The following is a 22,554-nucleotide window of genomic DNA, read 5'->3' on the forward strand; positions in this document are numbered from 1 at the left end:
GATGAGTGGAAGAGGTGACTGGCAGTCACAACTGAAAGAAAAACAACAAGATGAGCTCAAAGTTCTACAGGGCTGATTTAAGTGGCACAAATATGGGTAAAACAGAATAAAGTAGGTACAGGGAGTACGAATAACAAGACAAAAGGAAAAACAAACAAACACTGGAGACTCAGTCTGTGGGATTCTGAGAGAAAAATCTGGATAGGAGTTGAGGCAAAAGAAACAAGACTGAACACCAGAACGTCTCGTCCTGAAGGGACTGGGATTGGCTCTTCCTGCTGATCTGGAGAGGAAGACAGACACATGGTACACGGCAGCTTAAGAGAAGAGGCACATGGTCAGGCTGCAGAGGAAGGTGGTGGGCTCGTTCCCAGGGCCTTCCTGCCCACTCAGGTCTAGGCCTTTGCAAGTCCTGGCCATGCCATCCCACAGCCCATAGGCAGACAGCCAGAACATGGACTGAGTGATGCAGATGGTAATGTTTGGTGGGTGTTATTTTGTTCTGATTATTTTTTTTAAAAAAAAATATTCTTAATACATAAGTAAAATATATTTGGTCTAGGAAAATTAGTTGAAAGATAATCAAATGAAATATGAGGGGGAAAAAAAGATCACTACCCTAAACAATGGTGTTCTTCAGAGAGAAAAGGCAATTGGCATTTCTAATTAGTCATTCAACAATTTTGCAGAAACTGCCAACCCATCTTCATCCTACCCTGAAAGTTGGCAGTTATGGCCCAAACACAGGAAATGTGGTAAACAGGACTGCCAAGTCCCAGTCAAGAATAAAGCTTTTCATCAACTAAGGCGAGACATTCTCACATTCTCTTCAAGTACCTACAAAGATATACTGGCAAGATCTGTAAAGGGTCTCTCTCAAGTATTCATCAGACTACTGATTGGTGCATACATATGAGGAAATAACCCCAAACCAGGGAAAGAGTAATCCAAAAGTATTTTAGGGAGACAATATATAATGTTCTCCCATATAGCAATCATTCCCAACAGCCAGACTAGAAAAATCTCATATTTCATAGGTCACTGGTTAGAATACTCAGAGGGGTCTTGCCTCAGTAATGGGGCAAATTAGTACTTGACTGAATACTGCTCTGTTCTTACATAACAAATCTCCAAAGATGACCTGAAAGGATAAAACTGTTTCCAAGTAACTTAACTGCATTCCCATAAAAGCTCAAAAATATTTATAGGAATAAAATGTATCCAACAACCCCAAAAAGGAAAAATATACAGTGTCTGTCATACAATAAAGAAATTAACAGAAGGCAAAGAAGCAGAAAAATATGAGACTGGTGAGAAAAAAAAATCAATTGAAATCACCCAAACCTAAGGCAGATGTTAGAATTAACACACAGGAATATCAAAACAGCTACTATAGCTGAATATGATACATTTTTAAAGTTTAAGTAGAGATGTGGAAGATATTAAAAAGATACAAATCAAACTTCTAGAAATAAAAAAAAATGCTTGAGATTTACAAAATTACACCAAATGGGATTATCAGCATGTTAAAAGCCATAGAAGACAAGATTAGTGAACCTGAAGACATAACAATAGAACCACTCAAAATGAAATATATAAAATATCTTATAGGAAAGGGAATACTATCTCTTAAAGATAGATTGTCATAAATTAAAGATGTATACCTTAAGCCTAAGTCAATCATATGTGTGTGTGTGTGGATAATATTTTTAAACCAACGAAGACCTAAAGCTAACAAGCCAACAGAGGAGACAAAATGGAGTCATAAAAATAACTCAATCCAAAATAAGGCAGAAAAAGAGGGGAAGGGAACAGAAAATACATAAATAGAAGGCAGATAGCAAGATGAGGAATTTTAGCCTTAGCATGTCAATAATCACATTAAATGTTACTATTTTGGCACTTCAATTTAGATTGTCGGGATTGGGTGGGTTAAAAATCAAAATTCAACTATATTCTTCTTACAAGACATACACTTTGCATACAAACAAATGAGTAAGTCAAGCTCGAACTAATGGAAAAGTCATATCATAAACAGAACTATCTATGTATGGTTGGAATTGTGTTCTTCAAAATTCATATATTAAAGCCCTAACCAGGGTATGATCATATTTAGAGAGAGGGCCTTTAAGGTCATTAAGGTCAAATGGTGTCATAAATGTGGGAACCCTAGTCCAGTAGGACTGGTATCCTTATAAACAGAGAAAGAGACACCTGAGAGCTAGCTCTCATTCTCTCACACACTTTCTCTCCGCCCGCCCCCATCCTCCCGCGCAGAGTTATGGCCATGTGAGGACAGAGCAAGAAGTCAGCCATCTGCAAGCCAAGAAGAGAGGCCTCAGCAAATATGCCAATTTGGCTAGCACTTTGATCTTAGACTTCCAGCCTTCAGAAATATACAAAAATAAATTTCTATTGTTTAAGACACTGAGCCTGTGCTATTTTGTGCTATTTTGTTATAGTAGCCCAAACCCATTAATTCACATGCTATGACTAATCAAAAACAAGATTACGTGAATGTATTAATGTCAGACAAAGTAGATATCAGAATAAATAATATCACCAGGGACAAAAAAAGGTCATTTTATAATGAAAAAGGGGTCAACTCATGACAATACTAAATGCTTATAAAGCTAATAACAGGAATTCAAAATACTTGAAGAGAAAAGATCATATATCTGCAAAAGAAGTAGACTAATATGTAAGCATAGATGAAGATATCAATACTTCCCCACAATCTACAATAGAGAAAAAATTAGTAAAGAAAAGCAAACCAATCCACCAACATGATCTAACTGACACTTACAGAATACCTCACCAAACAACAGCTACATACACATTCTTCCAAGTGCACATGGAACATTAATACATTCAAAATGAATGAAGTAACTATTTACACCATTACTGGAATTAAGTTAGAATCGATAACAAAAAGTTTTCTGGAAAATTCTCAAACTTGTGCAAACAAAATAACACATTTCTAAGCACCAGAGGATAAAAGAAGAAACCAAAAGGAATATTAGGAAGTATTTTGAACCAATTAAAAATGTGAAAAGAACATTAAAATTTATGGGATGCCACTAAGGAAGTACAGTACTGTAGGGAAAAATTGGAGTACTAAATGCCTTCATTAGAAAAAATTTCTAAAATCAATGACATAAGTTTCCCTTAAGAAACTGACAAAGCAAACAAACAAACAAAAAAAAAAAACAAGTCAAACCACAAAGAAGTAGTAATAAAGAGTAGAGTGGGATTCAATAGAATATGAATTAGAAAAACAGTAGATAAAATCATTGAAGCCAAAAGCTGACTACTAGGGAAGACCAATACAGATGACAAACTTCTACTGGAAAGAAGGAAGGAAGGAAGGAAGGAAGGAAGGAAGGAAGGAAGGAAGGAAGGAGGGAGGGAGGGAGGAAGGAAAAAAGAGATGAAAAAGGAAGAAGAGATGAAAGAGGCGACATCACTCCATATTCTATAGTCATTAGTAGGATAAGTCTATCTTATAAGCAACTTTATGCCAAAATTTTGAAAACTTGGATAAAATAGAATATTTTTTTAAAAAAACCCCAACTACCAAGGCTCATTTAAGAAGAAAGAGATAATGTGAATAACAGCATACTTTTTAAAGAATTGGATTTGTAGATGAAAATCTCCCTAGAAATAAAAACTTCAGATTTACGGTTTCATTGGAGAACTCTATCAAACATTTAAGGAAAAAATAATACCAACTCTATATAACATCTTCCAAAAATCAAAGAGAAGGAAATACTTTCCATCTCATTATATATGGCTGGTATTGTCAGGACATCAACTAGATGCCCTAAGACAAATTTGTTTTAATGCAAAACAAAACTAGAGGCCAATATCTCTCAAGAACACACATATAAAATTTCAAAGCAATATTTTAAGAAATTAAATCCAACAATATATAAAAGGGTACTTATCCTAAAAATGTATAATTGATTTAACACTCAAAAGTCAGTGTAATTTACCATATTAACAATTTTTTAAAAACTATATGAAATATACCAGTAAATTTAGAAAAAATAATGACAAAATTAACAGCAATTTCTGATGAAAACTCATACCAAACTAAGAACAAATGGGTACTTCCTCAACATAATAAAGTACATACACCAAAAGTACTACTAATTCCCTATTTAATGATAAAACACTGAATGCTTTTCCTCTGAGAACAAAAAAAGATATTCATTCTCAAACTTCTGTTTGACACTACATTGAAGACTCTTGCTAGTGTAATCAGATAAAAATAAATAAATAGATAATAAATAAATAAATATCAATACTATGTATTAATAATACCCAGACTGGATAGTAAGAGGTAAAACTGTCTTTCTATAATAACAACAGGATCATTGTTGTAGAAAAACTAATGGAATCTGTTCAAAATAAAGTTAGTGGAAGAGGTAAGTTTAGCAAAGTTACTGAATACATAATTATATTCAAAAATCAATTTTGTTTCTTATATACTATACAACAACAAAGAATTAGAAAAAATAACATATTTTTTAAAATTTAAAAAAAATAACATAATTTTTATGGTCTGGCTATGAGGTGTCCCCCAGTACACTCATGGGATAGACAATGCTGGAATATTTAGAGGTGAAATGTTTAGATTATGAGAGATCTAACCTAATCAGTGGATTGATCTACTTGGTAGGTTAAAAATTTTAAAGGATTTCTGCACTGGGTGGTAACTGTAGGCTGGGGTTTGGTTAGAGGAAGCAGGGCTTAGGGGCGTGCCTTTGGGGATTATACCTTGTCCCCTGACTCTTATGTGCTTGCTGGCTACCATCAGGTAAGCAGCTGTCTTCTGTCATGCTCTTCTGCCATGACGTTCTGTTTTATATCAGCCCCAAAGCAATTGAGTTGGCCAACCATGGACGGAACCTCTGAAACCATGGGCCCCAAATAAATCTTTAGCCCTCTAAGTTGTTCTTGTTAGGTAGCTCAGTCACAGATACAAAAAGCTGATTAAAACAATAGTAGAATGAAAAATATGAAATACTTAGGGATAAATCTAAATATATATATATATATATATATATATATATATATATATATATATATATACATACATACATATACATATACACACATGCATGCAGGACTTGTACATTGAGACTAACAATACTGTTGTGAAAAATTCAGGACCAAAATAAATGGAAGATATATATCTTGTTCATGGGTAAGAAGATTCCATATTGTTAAGATGTCAGTTCTTCCTGAATTATCTACAGAGCTAATGCAGTTTCAACCCAAATGCCAGTAGGGGGTTTTGTAGAAATTAGAAAGCTAATTCTAAAATTTACATTGAAAGGTCAAGAATTTATAATAACCAAAACAACTTTGAAAAAGAACTAAGTTGGAGAACCAATGGTATCTGTTTTCCATACTTCTCATAAGACAAATCAATACTACAGTGTTAGATTCAAGATAAACAAGTCAATGGAGTATACAGTCCATAAATAGACCTACCTATTTGATACTTGAGAAAAGCACAAAGGTGATTCTATTAAGAAAAAATAATCTTTCTACAAATGGTGCTGGAATACACATGGAAAAAATTGATTTTGTTCAATACAGCTAATCAACTGTAGAACCTAGAAGAAGACCTTTCTGACCAGAGCAAAGATTTTGTAAATACAACAACAAAACATAACCCATATAAGGAAAATATAAAGTCAAAGACTGGGCATGATAAAAATTAAAAATATCCTATCTTCAGAAGATACTGTTAAGATAAGCCACAGACTGAGAGAAAATATTTGTAAATCATATACTTGATTAAGGAATTGTATCCAGAATACATAAAGAACACTCAAATCTCAATAAGTAAACAACTACCAAATTTTCAAAAATGGCCAAAGCATTTGAACAGATGCTCTTCCATGAAGGATAACTAATAAAAATATGAGAAGTTGCTATTAAAAATATTCACCAGAAAAATACAAATAAAAATCAAAATAAGATACCACTGTACACCTATTAGAATGGCTGAAAAAATACTGACTATTCCAAGACAATGATGTAAAAAAACTGGAATTCTCAGACAGTGCTGGTAGGAATGTAAAAACACTTTGGAAAACAATGTGACAGTTTCTTAACAATTTAAACATATGCCTATTATATGAAATAGTCATCCCACTTTCAAGTATTTATTTAAGAGAAAGAAAATACCATGCCCATATGAAGTCTTGTACCTAAATGTTCTCTGCAGTTCTGTGTTTAATAGTTAAGTACTGAGGAAAAATTCATTATCAAGTAAATTTTTAAATTATAGCTTATCTACATGAGAAATGTAATGATGCCCATTATAATGTGGATGAATCTCAAAATAATTATGCTGAAGAAAGAAGCCAGACATGAGAGTACCCACAGTATTCTTTCAAATGCTGACTAGAGTAATGATTTTGTAAACACAACACCATTTTGCTAGAAAAAGAGGCAAGAAGAAGAGATTACAAAGGGCATGAGGAAACTTTTGGGTATAGATGTTATTGCTACCTTGGTTACAGTGACAGTTTCAGAAATATGCACATATGTCCAAAACTTATCAAATTAGATACATTAAAATATGTGTACTTTATTGAATGCCAATTACACCTAGTAAAGTTGGTAAAATCCAAATAAAAGCAATACATAAGTATGGATAAATATTCTCAAAACAAATAACCAAATTATGTTATATGCATATATAAATATGTAAAAATGAAGCCCACTGCTATGTACAATTATACTGCACCAATAAAAAAAATCTCAAAATAGGACAAAATAGAAAGTTCTCCCTCCCCTGCCCAGAGTTCCACTCTCCAGTAATAATTGATTTTTAATATATTTCATTTAAAATTTTCTTCTGAGAATTGACTACATAACATTAAATATAATTATACCTCTATTTTTTGATTTGTGAATTTTAAACAGCATCTTTTGACCTCTCATTTTAAAAAAAATTAGAAAATAGACTTTCTAAACTACTACCTCCCATTTTCAATCTCTGCTCACTGAAATTTTAATATTTAGTTCTGTTTGTTTTCCTACATCATCATCATTGAAAACATGTAGCACTTTTTATGTGCCAGACATTATTCTGAAAATTATATTAAGTTCTATTATTTTCAGAATAACTTTGTGAAATATTTATTATTTTTGTGCTCATTTTTTCCCAAGAATACCAAGGGATAAATAAGCAATTGCCCAAGTCAAAGTATGGAGCTCCATTCAAATCCTGGCATTCTAGTTCTAAGATTCATGCTCTGAATGACAATGCTCTACTGACTCAGCATGATGTCACAAGTTAACCAATTTAAATAATGTCCTTAAAACCCTCAAATGTGAATATAACATCTTTTAATTTTCCCTTTAAGTTTGATGAAGAAATCCAATATCATTACATTTTCTTCTACTCTTCAAATCTCTCCAAACCTCCATCCCAGAATATTATTATTTTTTTATTATTATTAGTTGTTCAAAACATTACAAAGCTCTTGACATATACTTCATACATCTGATTCAAGTGGGTTATGAACTCCCATTTTTACCCCATATACAGATTGCAGAATCACATCGGTTTACACATCCACGTTTTTACATACCCAGCATATTATTGTTGTTACGTTTGTCTGTAACTATAATATCTGAGGCATTGTCCATATATTGATATTTTTCAAACTGAAAACCAGAAAGTAGTAATCGCATACAGTAGAATCTGTAGGAAAAGGCTCAGTGTCATGACAGCAGAAAATCCCACTGAGTGTTTAGAGGCAATGAAACTCTCCTCCATAAACCTTTGCTAATGGAAGTAGAAAATTAAAGTTTCAAGAGGGTTAGGATGGCAGCATATCATAAAGGCCTACCATCTCCTGAAAGGGATTCCTCACAGAGCCTCTAACTTCCAGTTCTAATTTGGACCAATTTCTCTCTATGCCTGCCTTAGGGCTGTCATCCTGGAATCACATTTCATTACAAAGCTGGTTAACATCCACATTCCCTTAGAACCTATGACTTCCTCTTACTTGGATTCTTTTTTGTTTCACTTAAGTAGTCCTTTCAGAAATATTTTGTGGGTGGCAAACTGTCTGAATTCTTGTATGTTTGAAAATGCTTCACTCTGAATTGATAGTTTGGTTGGGTAAAAAATTTCAGGCTCAAAACATTTCCTTCAACATTTTGAAGCCATGCTTCTTGTGTTCTTGTCCTTAGCATCTACAATTGCTGAGGATATAATGCCAATCAGATTCTCATTTCTTTTTTAGGGACATGCTCTTTTAGCCTTTAGAATCTTCCCATTATTCTCAATATCTAAAACATCATAAGAACGTCTTGAGGTAGTTTTGTTCCTTATCCTATTTTGCATTTTCTTGGCTCTTCTAATCTGAAGTCCTCATTCCTCACATCTGAAATATTCTCTCCTGTTCCTTTCTGTTCTGTTTTCTCTTTCTGAACATCTTTTGGATATTAGCATTTTTGAACTGTTCTCTGATCTCATTTGTTTCCAGCATTTTCAATTTTTTTTCTCCTAGGCTTTCCTTTGAATTTCTGACTTTGGCAATTAGTTTTGCATTTTAAGAACTTTTAGATTTTGACTGTTCTTTTTCTTGGCAATCTATTTTTACTCTACAAACACTTTTCATGGAATATATTTTTTTCTTTATGAAAATGCTAAATAGAATCACTTCAAAGATAGTTCTGTTTCCTGCATTATGTATTTCCTCCAGAGCCTATGTTCAACCTGGGTTTTTTTTTTTTAATTCTTATTTTTCCTCCAGTTTTTATGATCCTTGGATTTTGATTCATACTCACAATTGAGGAGGCCAAGCTTGTTCAAAATGACTAGTTCTGCCTTTCCCAGGTCTCCCCTTCTCTCCACGGGTGGCCATCCCTGGAAGCCTTGGCTCTGTGATGGAAGAGGACATAGCAGGATGCTCCTTTCTCACCTTTCCTACTTTACAGCAAAATTGAGGAGAATGTCACCCAGATGTGATATCACCCCTACTAGGGCTCTTTCCCATGAAGACTATTCAATCATTTTAAAGATTAGTCCTTTGGATTTTGCTTGAGCATGTGATACAGGGAAGGAGAATGTGGACTATGACTCACACAGTTATTCCACAGTTGAATCATCTCCAACTCCCTTCTCATACTCCAAGTTTTGAGTCTCTCTGGGTCTGCTGCCAGGAAAAATAGCTCTGGCCCCTACTGCAGCCTTCTCCTATGAATGTGGTTTAATCTGTTAATACAATCCAAGTATTTCTACTTTTAAGAAATCTCTCTATACTTCCAGTTCCCTGACACCCCTTCTCCTATATTCAGTAGGGTCTTTTGCTTATTATTCTACATTTTTCTTTATCATTATTTCTATGGGATTTTGTAGCAGAAAGCATTTATATGCATGACTATCTGGCATCCTGAACAAGAATTCCCATCACATCTTTGTACGTATTTGTGAGTTCCTTCTTGTTTGGGGACAAAAGTCTCTTTATAGCTTCCACATAGGGCCACAGGGTCATACTAACAATTTCTTAATTTCTCTTCTACTTTTCAGCTCTCCAAATATTTTAAACGAGTTTTCTATTCTCCTGTCCTCTCCTAGTTAAATATTTATAGTTCCCCTAACCATGGCTAACTGAACTGTCATATCATTCTGATTAGTTTCTTCTGAAAGTCCTCCATCTTCCTAAAAGCATTCAAATGGGTAGGGGACCAGTGCTGAGAGCTGGTTCACAGTAGCCTCATCCTCTAGGATATCACACATTTACAACAGCCAGCTGCTCCTACCTCCCTGCCCTAGGCAAACAAAGTTAGTGGTATATCACCAGCAGCTGCTGTGAAGACGCTGTATGATGGTGACATATTTAAAAGCCATGAAATTGTGGGAAGACAGCATTTCCAACCAAGAATTTCCAGGCCCTCTAGCATAGCTTCTAACTTGTATATAATTATGCTATCATCTGAATAAAAGTCATTCAAAACTCTTAGTTTTAGTTATATGGTAAAGGATGATACTTTGTGCTGAGGAAAAAAAAAACTCAGATAAGTTATTCCTAAATCAATTGAAGAATGCAGTTGAATTCACTATACATACTATTTTTTCAGTCATTTGAAATGCAATTTCAAAACTCCAACATATTTCCATTTCTCACAAACAAAATTGAATTCTTTCTAAGAGCTTTACATTGTTGTAAAATCACTACTAGTGATCATATTTATAATATTTAAAAATTACTGAAAAGTGGACAAAGACAAGTGTTATATTAATCAGGTAACAAGTGTTGTATTAAACTATGGTAATATCCATTTATAGGAAACAATGTTTAAAAAACTAAATAAAACATTGTCTGACAAATTTACATGGTGCAGTTCTCAACTGATAAAGATTTTTCTGATTGTCGTGCCTTCCTTGGAATACTCTCTGTCCTCAGTTCCTTCAAACACATATTTGTGAACTGTAAAAGAAAAAGCATTCTTAATATATTCATATATGTGGAAATTTTTCTCTCAGACATATAAAGAGGCCCAGATATTTTATAGTAATTCAATAGAAGTCTTCAAATCCTGTTTGTTTATTTATTTATTCTGTGTGTATGTATTTATTTACTTATAAGAATTAAGAAATTGTTGTGGGCCAAGAACTCATGATTCAACGATACAATGAAAAAACTTGCTATTGCTATTCTTACAGCTCTCACAAGGGTGAAAGTTTCAATCTGTTTAAAGCACTTTTTTCCACACTTTGATTCAGAAAGGTAGATTCGGATGCACACCAAATGTGTGCCATCCTCTAGAATCAAAAAAGCCTGACATGTTTTCCATTCTCTGGGCCAAATGGACTATGTCAGTAACATTTATGGAGTGTTAACAAGAAGGATTCAGAGATGAAAAGTTAGCTGGAATAAGCCCTCTCAGGAAAAATCATTTAATGATCTCATCCTTATTTCTTTCAATCAATGAGAATCTGGAGATAAAGCACTCCAGTGTCTACAGCTGTGTGGTGCCATGTGGTATGCCAAGAATCAGTGGCCCTTTGGGGTCTCCTACCTTCACAACTGAATCTCCTGTAAGCCTCATAAATCCTGTGCTCTTGCCCTGAGCAGCTATTTTAGTTCTCCAAGTGCCATACTCTGTCACAGTTCTTTTTCTTGGCCTGAAATGCCCTTGGTCTCCTCATTCACCTGGAGTCCTCCTACTCAAATTTCAAGGCTCAGCTCAGACACTGCTTCCTCTAAGCAGACTTCTCTGACTCAGGGTGGTTAGTTCAGTAGAGTTTAGCCACAAAGGTGACAAAAGACAGACCAGGAAGTGAACCTCTGTTCTAGCTTTGCCAAATGTGTAGTTATGCAAACTTTCTGAACTTTCATTTTTCCCATCTATAAAACACACATACTGGCTTTGAAAGGCTGCTTTAGGACTAAATACAATGGGGAAGGTAAAGTCTCTGAATAGAGGGCTTGGCACAAGGACAGCACTCAGTAAATGCTGTTTTCCATTCTCTTTCTCTTTTTTCACACCCTTGAATGGCATGAACTTAAAAATCTCATGCTTAGATCAACTGTGGTCCCTCCTGTGAAAATCATTCAGAAAGCAGTAAGAAGACGTTTCAAATTAAAACTTATAAATAAAAACTTATTAAAGATTTTCTGTTACAAAGATCCTTCATGCATAGTATGACTCTAAAATAATGAGAATGATCTTTTACTTGAAGCATGTGCATAGAATATTTTCAAAGATCCTGATCAAAAGCCTCAGCCCTGTGTGTTACAACCTATGAATTTTACATAGAGGTCAGTGTTATATTCTTAGTAATCACATCTGCTTCTCACCTACTTTACAAACTCAGGAGGTAGGTCAGGAACAACAAAGTACATTGACAGCAAATATTTCCACAGGACAATAATATCATAAAAACAATAATTATTGAATTTTATAAGAATTCACATTTTTTTTCCAAGTCTTTCACCCACACTTTCAAAAGTCTACAAACATAGTTGCCTATATGGCAACTCAGTAGCACTCAGGGGCTCAGTTGTCCTGATATCCAGGAGTGTGTGCAAAGGTCCTTCAACCTCAGTGTAGCAGAGGGACACTGGGTGTGTTTGTTGAGTGGCAGGAGAAGGAATATGGAGTACTCCTAAACAGGCCAGAAGTTTCCAAGCATTTTCCATCTAGTTCTTGGTGTTTTTTGTTTTTGTTTTGTTTTTTTTTGGTCACGTTTTCATTCCATGCTGAGAACTGTGGGAATCACTGGTGCTTTGCTCAGCTATTCAGTCATCAACTTCGTAACATAGAAGTTTTTAAAAGCATGGAATCTGGAGTGGGCGGCCTGAGTTCCAATTCCAGCACTACCGCTTACTAGTCTTGGGTGAGTTACTTCTTCCATATTAAGGACTGAATGTTTGTATATCTTTGATGTTCATATACTGAAGTCCTCACTCCTAGCAGCATGGATGAGGAAGTGGGAACTTTGGGAGATAATTAGGTTTAGATGAGGTCATGATGGTGGAACCCCCATGATGGAATTGAAACCCTTATAAATAAGAGGAAGAGGCCAGAATTCTTGTTCTCCTCCCCACCACTCCCCCACTGCACCCTGCCTGCCATGTGAGAAAACAGTGAGAAGGTAGCTGTTTGAAAGCCTGAAAGAAAGTCCTTACCAGGAACCACATCTATTAGGACCTTGATCTTGGAGGCCTTACCTCCAGAAAGGTGAAAAATCAATGTCTGCTATCCAAGCCATCCTGTGTCTGACATTTTGTTATAGCAGCCCTAGATGACTAAGACACTCTGTGGTTTAGCTTCCCTATCTGTAAAATGGTGATAATAGCACCTCCATCATGGGGCTATAGGAAATTGTGCCCAGCACATAATTAATGTTCCTAATTATTAGGAATTATTAGTGTAAAATCTTATTCCTTTTCCGGGCTGAGATGAAATGGGTGAACAAAGGTACTTAACAAATATTTAGTAGTTGGATAATGCAAAATCATAATCGAATGAAACCATCAATGTAGACTTTTTTATACCCAGGTGGTTTCTATGAATGACTGATGTCAGAGAACAAAATCTTAAATGTTCATGTGATTGAGCCGCAACACATGCTCATTTGCCCAAAAGCACAAATAGAAAGAAATGATGAAATTGTAGGCCTATTGTCAGAGAAGAAAAAACAGTAAAAGTAAGCCAAGTAACTCTCTACACAAATGCTCCTTTTTAAATTTGACTATAGCATGGATTGCTTCTTTTTAAAAAATCCTATAAGCCTTGTTTAATTATTATCCAAATACTCTGACTCTCCAGTGAGGTCATATTTGGAAATATATATGTATCAACATTTAAACAACTCAAAACCATAAAAGCTTAAATACTTCAGCCAAATTCTTTCTCAAAATTGAATATGTGTGTTGTAAAAATTAGGGGGAGACGTTCTGAATCAAATCATTGTTTCATGCTACCCTTTTTATACAGTAAGTACAGAGTTAAGAAATTTCAAGATACCATCATTAAACCTGTTCACAGCACTGATCAGTTCTAATCACTGCTAAAAGTATCTAACACTACTGGAAAAATAAAATAAAAAGCACCTCAAGAGAGCACAGCTGCAATATTTACATCTACCTACAAGAATATAATCAATCATCTTAAGTCTCAGGGGTTCTCTAAATAGGAAAGTTTTTATTTTATTTTATTTTTTATTTTTTTCTGGTACCAGGGATTGAACCCAGAGGCACTTAAGCACTGAGACACACCTCCAATCCATTTTTATTTTTCAAGTCAGAGTCTTGTTAAGTTGCTTAGGGCCTTGCTAAGTTGCCGAGGCTAGCTTTGAACTTGCAACCCTCCTGCCTCAGTTTCACAAGTTGCTGGGATTACTAGGTATGCACCACTGTGCCTGGCCTAGAAATGTATTTTAAAAGAATAAATGCAAGCAATTGACACATATTACAAATAGCACAGAGGGTTAAAGAATAGAGAGAATTGAAGGGTGAAATTATTCTCCTTCCTATGAGAAAAGCAGAACGTGGGCCCAAGACTATGACCACTCTTGTTTTATTTTCTCAAGAGATGAGGAAACATGAGGAACTGTGGGTACTTAGAAAGTTGATCAGTAATAAGAAAGGACTTTCCAGATATCAGCATAGATAGTATTGTCTTCACTGTGAAGACAAGTGGGGGCTAGTTTCTTTAACAACTAATAAAAACAGACTATGCAAGAGAGAAGAATCAGAGAGAATGGGGAAGCTGCTTTCAGTGTCTGGGAGTCCTGAAACACAGACGTTCCCCCAAAGATCCCTGGACAAGCCACACACACACACACACAATACACTATGAATACACATACACATAACACACACACATACACACACACACACACTACATATTACACTTTCAAAAGTAATGATAGATAATGGTGAGACTTAGCTGTTATTCCATACTTCTTTGTAGGCAGGTATTAATGTTATCTCAAATTTTACTCTATTTAAATAATAAATTAAATTCAAATCCAGAGTCCTGTAATAGTTTTGCTTATTGTGAATTTTGATTTTGACCAATAAAATAAAATGGAGTGAAAATGAAAGTTATACGTTTTTTTGATTCACTTTACCCAGTGCTCTCTTAGCAGCAACTTTCATGGATATAGACAGAACATAATTTGTCACCTAATTGTTCTCTACATCAATTTTTCTTTTAGGAAATAATGAATCCCCAAAATGTGTGTATATATATATATATATATATATATATATATATATATATATATATATATCTCCAAATTATTATTATTATTATTTTAAATATTTATTTTTCAGTTGTAGTTGGACACAATTCCTTTATTTTCTTTATATGTGGTGCTGAGGATCAATCCCAGGGCCCCGCACATGTTAGGCAAGCGCTGTACCACTGAGCCACAACCCCAGCCCTCCAAAATATTATTTTTTAAAGTATTAATAGATGTAATACCTTAACAGATTAAAATTGATTTTCTCTTGATGTTGTAACAAATTACTCCAAATTTAGTGACTTAAAAACTATGAATTTATTATCTCACAGTTCTGTGGGTTAAAAGTTTGGCACTGGTCTCACTAGATGTGATGGTTAAAATTGGTTGTCAACTCAACTGCATTGAGAGATGCTTAGAAAATTGATAAAGCTCACTCTGGGTATGTCTGTAAGGGTATTTCCAGAGATGACTGGCATGTGGACCAGTGAATCCAATGGAGGAGACTTGCCCTAATCTTTGCAGCACCATGCAACCTTTGCACTGGAGACCAGGCGGAACAAAACGTGGAAGAAGGCGGAAGGTCACACACATGAGCAAGCTCCTTTCTTATGTGGATACTTTTTTCCCTGTTGCCATCCATCACTCATGGACATCACCCATGAACATCAGACTGCTAATTCTTTAGCTTTTGAATGTGAATATGCATCAGTGACTCTCCAAAGTGTTCCCGGCCTTCAGCCTGGTTCTTGGACTGCACTGGTCCCTCTTGTTCTGAAGTTTCCAGCTTCTTGGACCAAGCAGCTACTGGTTTCCCCAATTCTCCAGCCTGTAGATAGTCATTGTGGGACCAGCCAAACTCTGACCATACAACCTTATTTAATAAATCCTCTCTTATTATTATATATTCATTCTGTCGGTTCTGCCCACTAGAGAATCCTGACTGATACACTAGGTTAAAATCAAGGTATCATTAGGACTGCATTCCTTTTGCCTCCTTCTATTTTAAAGGACTCTTATGCTTACATTGGCCCACCTAGGTGGCCTAAGACAATTTTCTCATTCTGTAGTCAGTTGATTAGCAACTCTAATTCCATCTGCAATTTTATTTCCCCTTTGCCATGTGCTCTTGCTGCCATAACAAAATGCTACAGACTGGTAGCTTAAACAATGGAAATTTATTTTCTCATAGTACTGGAGGCCAAAAGTTCAAGATCAAGATGCCAGCAGAGGTTGTTTCAGGTGAGGTCTGTCTCCTTAGTTGTAAACACCTACATTCTTGCTGTGTACTCACATGGCTTGTGCTATGTGTGAACATGCTTTGATGTTTCCTCTTCTTGTAAGGATACCAGTACTATAGGATTGGAGCACCACCTTTACTATGAAGGCTATTAACTCCAAACTAGTCACACTGGGCTTTAGGGCTTCAATACCTGGAATTGAGGAGGACATAATGTGGCCCATAGTATCAGGTAACCTAACATATTTACAGGTTCTGGGGATTAGGACATGGGCATTTGGACAGAGGCATTGCAATTGCTCTGTCTGTTGCAGTGCTGTACTTTGAATTTTAGACCCATGGTAGTGATATACTCCTGAGTTCCAATGGGGGAACAATGGTGAGACTGAGCTCAGAGTTGCACTCTGGCTTTTTTTCCCCCAAAATGGTGATAATAGAAGCTTAGAACACTTCCAAACAGAGAATCAAACCTTTTCTCTGGCATTGGTTCGGGGAAGATCAATAGGAGCACTTACTCAAGAGTAAAAGGTGGAAGTGGCCAAGATGCCAGGCTTTCTAAGCCATGGGGCCATGACAGTTGCAACACTGAAGTGACTCTTGGATGCCTAAGGTTCATTTGAACACTACTAAATGGTGTATGATGAGCAGAATGTGGTCAGGGGCTCATGGGTCAAGCATGTGATATCAGGTTTTAAAATCCACATTTCAAGATAGCGTGACACATGAAAGAGGTAAGAAAGTGCAATGCATTATTTGTGATAAAGGAGTGTGTCTTAAGCAAGTCCAGAGAAAAGCTGATCTCCCAAACAGGAAAAATCTCTGATCTTTATATTCTCTTTTTATCATTCATGAAGGTCACTGAGTTAATCAGCCCATTGTTCATCTTCTGGATCAAGACACACAAGAATGTGGCCATCTTGGTAAAAGGTCTTACTGTTGTCAAGATGAAATTATTAGCCCTGCAGTAGGAAACCTGCGGATTCCAAGCCTGAAAGGAGACAGCGGGTATCTGAAATATGGAAAACAACTGCAGGTCCCTTCTACCTTGCCGTCAGTGCTAGGCCACTCTTAGTGATAGCCAAGGGCCTGTTAATGGATTTTTACTCAGAATTGGCTACCATTCTGATGTCACCCCAAAGTATAGAAGAAAGGAGATTAAGATGAAAGAAAATACTTTTTGGTCCTTCTCCTATCCCACTGAAGATACATACACACCTACAGATGTTAAAGACTACATGGGTTAGCTATACTGATATAAAAGCAATGATGACTTCCTTTGTACACAACTCTTGGACCCTCTCCAAGCGCTCCATTCACACACTTGCAAATTTTTATTGAGGTCCTAAGTATAGCATAGGAGGCCATAAAGAGAATATTTTGCCTTCTTGGAATCTTGGATTAACAATTAACCCAGCCTGACCCGGAGGCTTATGGTCTATGAAAGTGGGTGTTGGGATGATCATCAAAGACCATAGCAGGAACAATAAGGTCTGAGAAAGGCTGTGAGGTGGGAAACAGGTAGAGCAGAGGAAGCACTGGCTACCGGAGATCTAAAGACTGCTAGAGTTACGCAGGCCTATAAACAAACAGTATTCCAGGTGGCAGAAACTGGAGGTGAGACAGTGCACAAGAGGTGCATCCTTTCGGCATGGTTCAGCAGGACAAGAATGAGCTCCCTCCCTGTACTAAAGTGTTCTGCTCCCCTGCTGCATTAAAATCTTTTAGTTTTATTCCTTTCCTTCCATGTATCTTTCCTTTTACTTTTGATATATTAGATTTTAAAAAATATTATTAAAATGTGAACACTCATTGTGACAATCGATGAAAATATGTAAGAAAATTAAAATCAACTACCTGTTGAAACATTGGAATATTTCCTCCTCATTGTTTTTCTGATGTCATCTCTTTGCTTCTTCCTGTTATGGCAGGGAAGACATTCAGTTTTGGGTCTTTGTGTTTGTGTCTGTGTGTTTACAGGGATTTTGTTTTGTTTTCTGGGTGTGTTGTTGTTGTTGCTTAATATTACAATGTGTGCATAAACTTATGCAGTCCTTTGTCGATGGATACAAGTGTTTCTTCAAATTTGTGCTGTATGGTTATTTTGTACACGAATTTTGTTTATACCATAGATTATTTCTGGTATGTATTCTTGAAGTAGTATAAAAGCAAGTGAACCCTCCTAGAACTGACAGTGCAGGCTGCCAAGGTGCCCTCTGGAAAGCTTCCACTAATTATACCCCAGCAGCAGCAAATGAGCCTTTGGTGCCACCACATGCTTGTGAGCATCGAGCATCACTGTTCCATTAATTGTTGATACTTCATGGGTTAAAAATAAACATATTGCTTTAATTTATGTTGCTTTGATTCACAGTTTTATTTATTTATTCTTTGGTTTGTTTCTGATGTAAATTTTTGAACATGCCTTTGTCTACTTTTTATCTAAGTGTCTTACTTTTTAAAAATGTCCTTAATAGATTAATTCAACTGCAACTGTGAATCTTGAGGTTCAGTAGGCAAATGGTGTTCCCAAATTTAACAGTTAAAAACCTTCAAGGCTTTAATAAAAATCTTCACGTGTAATATGGTCACAGTGAAGGAACACGCCCTGCACCAACTTAACCCACTTCCGCTCACTCCCTAAGCAGAATCCCTGGTCTGGTACCACCTATATTCTTATTAAATTCTCTCTCCCAGTCAGTTGGGACTCCTCTGTTTCATGAAGTGTCACCATTTCCATTTGACTCCTATCTAGTTTTTCTCCACAGAAAACCAGGATATCTGTTTAAAAATCTACTTTAAATGCATCCGTGGCTCTCTGGTGTAATCAGAACCCATCACCAGTCCCTCACCAGGTCTGTGTGGCCTGCCCATGCTTGCTTTTCTCCCCTCCACATTTTACACTGCCCATCCCTGGCTCACCAAGCTCCAGATGACCAGGCTCAGTCAGGTGTTAGAGCCCAGACTCTGGATTGCTCTTCCCTAGGTCTCTGAGCATCCACACCCTTCAGAATATCACGTCCTTCAAAACACTCGCTCTACCAGAAGAGTGGGCTTCTCCCTCCTCCAAGTTCTTTATCCTTTCTCACAACATTCCCTGCACATCTCACAATTCATAGCTGACATTTTTCATGTTTACCTGTTCAGAATCCACCTTCCAGACTAAAATGGTCTCTCCAGACACTTGTTTTTTTGTCTGCCAATTTGTGTCCAAAGGGAAGCAGCGGAGAGGGTCCCACTGCTTTACTCCACTCAGTTCTACTCACCTTGCAGTTGGTTAGCATAAATTGTTCCCAGGTGCAGAGAAACAGAGGCCAATGCTAGCTCTTGGTAACGGCCACCTAGCCCAATCTTAAGTGAAGGAGGGCTTTGTGGAGGGAATCCACGTCTGGTCTGAGCTGAGTTCCATAGGATGAGGCAGCCACGGAGAAAGTCTTTCTAGAGGAGACGACGGCATGTGTGAAATGGCTGGGACAATCAAGCACTTTTGAGGAAACCACACAATGACAAGCCCTACCTTTCCAAGTGAAGTACTTTCCACCCCTTCACTCTGCCCTACGTTATGCCAAAATTGTACACATAAGTCAAATATTGGTGACCAGATGAATGAATGATACACATACACCTCAAATGAAAACAATTCTCCCTGAATATCCTTTTTCTCTTTAAGCATTTGAATTGAGACCTGGCTGCAAATACATCTCCTTGAAGCTATCCTCACCCAGTAGCAACACAAATGACTTTTACTACTCTGAATGCTATCTTTTTTTGTTGTTGTTCTCCAATTGTTTAATATTTTCTAATTTTGTCTAATCTTGTCTTCCCAATTAAATATAAAGTCCTCAAGGGGAGGAACCTACTTCTCTTTTTTTCCCCCTCTTTTCCTTTTCTTATTGGTTTTTGTTTTGGTATACCAAACCCATCAAATCCAAATATAGTAGTATCCCCTTACCTGATGTTTTTTCTTTCCAATGGCTTCAGTTACCTGTGGTCAACCATTTTCTGAAAATTATATTAAGTGGAAATTTTCAGAAATGAAAAATTCATAAATTTTAAATTGCACACTATTCTGAGTGAAGAAATCTCACTCTGTCCCACCTGATACATTAAAGAACCCTTTGTGCAGTGTGTACATTTTGTATATACTACCCATCCATTAGACACTTAGGAACCATTTCATCTTTCACTGTCACAGAATCACAGTGCCTGTGTTCAAGTGACACTTATTTTACTTAATAATGGCCACAAAGTATAAGACCAATGATCCTGGCAATTTTATTACACTAAATCATTCTTTTTATTTTTGTCATTGTTAATTTCTTAATGTATCTATCTAATTTATAAACTTTTATCATAGGTATGTAAAAACATGACATGTTTTTTTTTGTGTGTGCGCGCGCATGTATATATACATATCAGTACTATCCATGATTTCAAATATCCACTATTTTTGAAATACGTTCCCTGCAGATGAGAGGGAACTAGACTACAGTATATCAAGCCTGAGATGTTTAATTTCTATGGAAGGAAGGGAGGAGGAAAGAGGGAGAGGGAGGCAACCTAGCAAAGGGGACTGCTACTTTGGAGAATTTGGCTTATCTGACCTCTATGATCCTCCCTCCCTCCCTCACTTTTTCCCAATCACTTTTTAAGATTTTCTTAAAATATATATTTTTGAATGAATAAGATTTTATTCAAAGGCTTCAACCATTTATCAGGAGATAGTTTACCAGTACTTAACACTGTTGCCAAAGACATTGATTTTCAACTCTTTCCTTCCTCAAATGAATTGGATACTGCAATTCCCTCCCATGCAATGTAGCAAATGAGAAATAGCTAAAGCTACTTTTCATACACAAAGAAACACCTCTGTTATTACCTTATATTTCTGCCTTCTAAAATGCCCTCAAATCTAACTTCTTTAAATATCTATTTTACCTCTATGGTCCAATATGCCATTTCTTGCCAACACTTCTAAATGTCCTTTATTCTCCTATTCACTCTTCTTGGTATGTTCTACTAAAAACAGCCAGGGAGAGCCAAGTGACTAACAGCAATTTTTTTTTTTTTCTCCTTAAAATCTCTTGTTTGCTGCCTTGCACATAGGACAAAGACCAAAATCTTTAATAGGGCTTCTCATGGCCAGTGCTCAACTACCTATCAGCTGCATTTCATACTTCAGTTGCTCACCTAGCTTCCCCTAGCTGCCTGCTCTTCCTTCTTCCACTCAAAAGCTATATCCTAGGGAAGCCACCCGGGAACCACACAACCACCTCTGTCACTGTGTACACTCAACACCATGTGCTTTTCCTTCACAGCACTTATTATATCTGCAATTATGTGTTTGTTCATATAATGATTTATGTAATACCTGCCTTCCCAACCAATCTAAAAACTCCCTAAAGACAAGACCCATGTCTGTTTTGTTCACCATTATGTATTCCTAGTGCCTATAACAGAACTTGGCATATACTAGGAATTAAATAAATATTTGGCAAATGAATGACATCTGCAGTAGATGTTAATACAATTCTATTACTTGGATTTCTTTATTTTTTAATTTAAGCCTACCAAAGCCAAAATTCCAATGAATTGAATTCTAGAGAAAGGGGAAATTAAGGACTATATTCTTCTTCAAGTACAGGATGACAAATTAGCCCAAATTTACTCATACACTTAAATTTACTGACCGTCTACATAAATTGCTTATAACTCATTACATTTCCCCCCCAAACAACTGAAAACAATTCAATAATCTTTTACTTAAGTGATCTGGGCCTATTCCTGGGCTTGGGTTAACAAATAGCACACTTCATTTTTACAAATGAAGAAACAGCCTTGATATTTAAAAGTCCTCAAACTCAGGAGGTGAAATAATTTGGAATATAACGCAAGGAAAGACACAATATTTTAGTTTGTAAAACTGGTTTATTTACAATTTGGTATTTTAAAATTGTATCTGAAATTTTTATTTTTATATATTTTCCTGGAAGGCATTCTATATTTTCTTAAATATAGAGGCATATGATAGGAAACCTGAGTAAGTTTGAATGTAAGATTCACCTACTGCTACAGTCAGTAAAAATTTAACTTTTAATCCCTGAGAATTAGTAGTGTCAAAAAATTTTTCATACACTCAAATATTTTTTAAAAAACATTTTAAGAACACAGAAAATAAAGAATAATCTACAATAATTACCTCCCCTTAAATGGCAATGTAAGTTACTCTTCTACAAATATACCAAGAGTGTGTGCAAGTGCATTTAACATTACTGGGTGCCCCTGAAGAGAAAAAGGATGCTGTAATCCTCTTTCTTTTCATTTTCTTTTGGTAATTTCTACCCATTGTTAGCACAAATTCCCTTTTACCTTTCAAATTTTTCTGTGTAACATGTAGTTTGGAATTTTCCTTTAATGTCCAAGACCAAAATTACCTGATTAAAACCTGGATCCCAAACTTTGTAGTTTTTACAAAGTCACTTTGAAGCTAGTGATTTCAGTTCCTTCAAATATCAAGTGAGGATAATAATAGCTCAAAGGAACATGTGAGGATGAATTGAGGTTCACAGGACACCATGAG

The 22,554-nt window shown here is 36.0% G+C and overlaps 1 long non-coding RNA gene across 1 annotated transcript in view; it reads right to left on the reverse strand.

Moving 5' to 3' along the window:
• LOC125617475 overlaps positions 1–19,653 on the reverse strand; it is a 33,006-nt gene extending 13,353 nt beyond the window's left edge. Inside the window, exon 1 of the long non-coding RNA XR_007348505.1 lies at positions 19,241–19,653. This is a non-coding gene — a long non-coding RNA (uncharacterized LOC125617475). The remainder of the gene's footprint in view (positions 1–19,240) is intronic.
• Between the last annotated feature and the right edge of the window lie 2,901 nt (positions 19,654–22,554).

The sequence above is a fragment of the Marmota marmota genome, unplaced genomic scaffold (genome assembly GCF_001458135.2).
Source record: "Marmota marmota marmota unplaced genomic scaffold, marMar, whole genome shotgun sequence".
Lineage (NCBI taxonomy): Eukaryota > Metazoa > Chordata > Mammalia > Rodentia > Sciuridae > Marmota > Marmota marmota.